The sequence below is a fragment of the Leptinotarsa decemlineata genome, unplaced genomic scaffold, assembly GCF_025532065.1.
Source record: "Leptinotarsa decemlineata unplaced genomic scaffold, Ldec_3_MD MMD2_tig00002082_RagTag_RagTag, whole genome shotgun sequence".
Lineage (NCBI taxonomy): Eukaryota > Metazoa > Arthropoda > Insecta > Coleoptera > Chrysomelidae > Leptinotarsa > Leptinotarsa decemlineata.
Window position 1 is genome coordinate 4,525,209 of NW_027412573.1, and position 4,579 is coordinate 4,529,787.

The following is a 4,579-nucleotide window of genomic DNA, read 5'->3' on the forward strand; positions in this document are numbered from 1 at the left end:
TCAGGACTGTTCTTTTACTTGGGAGAAATCAAACTTCTTTGAAGTTTTAAAACAACTCACAATTTCTAAGTATGGGAAGTCCAAGTTATGCATGTTGGGAAATCCCGACCCTCTCCTGGTTCTTTCCCTTTTCTTATTACCTCTCCCTGAGAGCAGCACTACTGAAATTTTCACAATTAATATTAAAATGTGTTATCTGCAACCAATAAAATTTTTTTTTTGATTATAGGATATGGCTGTGATCTGCAATTTTTATTTTTTCATATCTTGAGCTTTGTATATAAATCTCCAGCATTGTCTGAAGATCCTTAGAAAATGTCTCGAGTAATGCTCAAGCTTAAATGCTTATACAATGGCACAATAGCTCAAGTCATTGTCTATATAGACAATGCTCAAGTTATCTAGAAAAACCACATTATTTTTCAGACATCTATTGGGGACTGGCGAAACCAAAATTGAAGGTACACTGAGTCAACTACTCAACAACAGATGTCAATTTATATAATCTGATGATTCACAAATATAAATGAAGGGACTTTTTTATTCATGAATAATTTGAATGCACTACTCTATAGAAGATAATCTGATCAATATCACCCATTTTCATGTATGGCGACAGCTAATGTTCAATTTGGAAACTGGAAGTTTTCAATGTTCAACATCTTTTTTGAATATCATCTTCAAAACTTTCAGGAATTCATGTTTGAAAATGATTTTGTATTAGTAATATAGTTCGCTCAATAACTTTTAGTTCATACATTTCCTGTGAACAATTGTCATTATGTTAATGGCTATTTTAACATTATTCCTTGAAATACTTTATAAGACCAGACCATTGTCTTATTGCGATTTGGGTCATCTATGGATCACAGAGTGAAACTTATTGTTTCCATAATAATATCAGCTACCTCCCAAAAGATGACGGCATATATCGATCACATTCTGATTACAACTATATCATTCTTAGAAAAAAGAAAAAATTTACTGAAAAATTCAATAACTTTTACTAATAATCTGATATAATGATTTAGCAGGCAGATCACTTTGAGTTACTCTGAATTTTGTCATTTTGTTATTGACAAGTATTTTTTAATATACATATATGTGTTGTTCGTGAAATCAATGAAATAATCAAGGATATCAACGATTTTTTTAGTAATTCAATCATTTGATAAGCAAAGCAAATTTATTTCAAGTTATATATTATGCTCCAGCCTATTCTCTCAACGCCCCTGTGGCCTAATGGATAAGGCATCGGCCTCCTAAGCCGGGGACTGTGGGTTCGAGTCCCACCAGGGGTACAACTTTTTTTTTTTAATAAGTCATCTATAATATCGGGTTTTACCAAGAAATTTTCAGAATGATTCTTTAGGAAATTGTTTTGAATTAGGTTTTTTACTCAAATTCAAACCCATATCTTGAAACCTATTCTTCCGTTTCTTGTAATTCGTTTAGCATGCACATTCATTAACAGAACTGCAACTATAACTGCATTATGTCGTTCATTCTTTACATTTACGGTTAGAACAAATAATATCCAATGACCGCAGAAAATAAAAAAGAAGTTGCTAAAGAGAACAAATGTTGAAACTATATATTTTCCAACTGGTATCTTGAAGATTCAAATATTCCCTGTGAGTGTGAGTTGAGCATTGTCAGTGCAGTTATTGAAGAAAGTAACATTTAAATACTGATTTCGAAATGAAATACGCAATTAGACTTTTTGTGTATTTTCCATTTTTCATTTCATCACAGTTGGCATTTTCTTACAAAACGAAAGACGAACATTTTGATAAGCGAGAAGGGAAATGTGAGTATGTATTCATAGATTACATCCCAGATATGGTTAACCAGTCGGTATTGTTTCTTTAGATACCTATACGAGGGAGAAAGAAAAATTCCACCATAATTTTGACATCCTTAAAACTTCTTCTGATAAAAAGAAAACCATTTTTCATGTAGCGAAGGACTGATAATGGGAAACCCATCGCGTCATTTGCTGGCTGGAATTTTCATTGATAATCTAGAGAACGAAATACATAATAATCAAGTTTGTTGTACTGGTAAAGATACGTAGGTAGATGATATCTCAGTCTGTTTTGTTGGTACAGCTAGGCAATTAGGCATGTCCATTTCTCAATGAAATTTACCACTGAAAGGGAGGTGAATGATTAATGAATCATCTTGACTTGATTATTATAAAAATTAATAATAGATAAACATGATTTTGAAATCTACCACAAACCATCTTATACAGACATTGTTATAGATAATTCTTCCACACATATCTACTAGCATAAAGTAGCTGCAATCAATAGTATGCTTCACACACTATATTGACTATTCCACTTTATTTTCGCCAAACAGGTATACCTTTTCCCCCAAATAATTAAATAGCATAGAAGTAGTTCCTTGATTGGAAAGACCAATTTCATATTTGCAAACCATATTTTAGCAGGAGATGAGTTCAATCATGACTGTAGCGTGTTATATTTGAAACTCAAAATTTCAGCATTTTTTAGAAATGAAGAGATTAGAGAATTCGGGTCATTCACTGACTGACCAAATATAATTGAATGATTCCCGTTACTGGATATTTTTTCGAATGTGGAAACTGGTAATTAACTGATACATAGACTCAGGTAATTTTATTCTTGACAGGTTTATTTCAATGAGTTTGTACAATTCCTTACGTTGATGTTAAGTACTATTCTGATCATTCCCATATTGATTTCAATTTAGGAGCCACTGGTAGACAGGTGTGTCAGCCTATTGGGCAACGTCAGTACCGGACAGGCGGCCCTCGATTGAAAACAAAATGTGAATAACCAAGAAAAGTACTTGATTAAAAATAACTGCGTGAACATGACATACGTAAACGTAACATAAGTGGAACCACCTATTGATGTGACACCCACGTCAACTTGCCAAGTTTTTATGTCAGTGTTGGTGGTTTTACCAATAAACTTGCGGTAACAGAAATTTGGGAAGCTATCCTGGAATGCCATCGGAAAACGAATCCACATGTTTCTAGAAATGAAATGAAATCGAGAAAAGTTAATGCAGTCAAGCTGCTGGATAATTCCATGAAAATCAAAAGATAAATACATAAGTACTATTCCGATTATTTCCATATTGATTTCAATTTAGGAGCCACCGGTAGACAGCTGTTTCAACCTATCGGGCATAACTTTAATGAAATGAATAAAAACACTTTTGTCGAATTACCACCGGTAGTATATTTATGATGCACTGTTTGGAACCTTTGGTGTAGTAATGAATATTACTGGAGTTTTTTCTCCAACACCAAATCGTTATTTTTAACACTTCGACACGTGTTTCGATCACCAAGTGATCATCTTCAAAGAGGAAGATTAAAACTAGAAACTGATGTGAGCTAACCCTATTTATGTTATAAAGGTAACCCATACAGGTAAACCATCCAGGCGTACCAACCATACAGGTATTCCAACCTAAATTAATTTTACAATTTTGCCTTATCTATTACTTTACAATATATGTTTATATAAAACAATTTTCAGCTATATAAAAATTAATTTTACATTATTGCTTATCCAAATTTATTTTTGCAATGTGTCCTTATGTAGTAATCAGTAAACCCAACAACATTATTTTTATTTTATATTAACAAGCTATATAGTATGCTCTTTGGTATAGGTCCGTCATCGTTATTCATAATATTATTGTGTTTATTTACTTCTACACTCTCATAGGCATCTAGTTGCCTGTCGTTGTCAACTTGTCTAACTGATCTTAGAGAACTGAAGTCTATGGAATGGTTTTGTTGCAAAATATGATGGGCGACTGCTGATTTTTCAGGTCTTCCATATTTCAAGTGTGCTATGTGTTCCTTATATCTTACTTCAATAGATCTTTTGGTCTGTCCATAATATTTTGCATCGCAGTCCTTACATTCAATTCGTAAATTCCAGACTTTTTCGAATTCTCGACTTTGTCTTTTAGACTTCCCAAAAGGCTCTGTAGTGTATGACTTGTTTTAAAAACCACCTTCATACCTAGTTCCTTGAAAATCATTCCAAAGTTCCTCGTATATTGGTGGTATGGAACTGAGATGTATTCATCTTGGTTTTTGTCCTTTCTGAAAGTCGAGATTTCGTTCATTCTTAACCTAAACTTCTTTTTCCTTATTATGTCATCTACAATACCCCTTGAGAAACCGATTTGGTGTTGGGAAAAAACTCTAGTAATATTCACCGGTAGAATAAATGAAATCAACTAGTGGTAATTAGTCGAAAGTGTTTTTATTCATTTCATTAAAATGATCATGAATTACCACAAAAAAAAACAAGTCATCAATCACACATACTATTGGGCATCGTTAGTACCGGGCAGGCGGTCCTCGATTGAAGACAAAATGTGAAGAACCAAGAAAACTACTTGATAAAAAATAACTGCGTAAATGCAAACTTGCCAAGTTTTTATGTCAGTTTTGTGTGCTTTTTGATCACATTAAAGCGTTATTGCCAGCCTATAAATGTACTAGTTCTACATAAACACATTTTTGCCTTTGCAGTCTTTGGGGTGGGGCTGGTGAGAT

General features: G+C 33.2%; 1 non-coding gene across 1 annotated transcript; it reads left to right on the forward strand.

The window, feature by feature from the left end:
- The first annotated feature begins 1,228 nt into the window (after positions 1 to 1,228).
- Positions 1,229 to 1,301, forward strand: TRNAR-CCU (transfer RNA arginine (anticodon CCU)). Its single transcript has one exon. It is a non-coding gene; the product is annotated as a tRNA-Arg (tRNA).
- Positions 1,302 to 4,579: the final 3,278 nt, after the last annotated feature.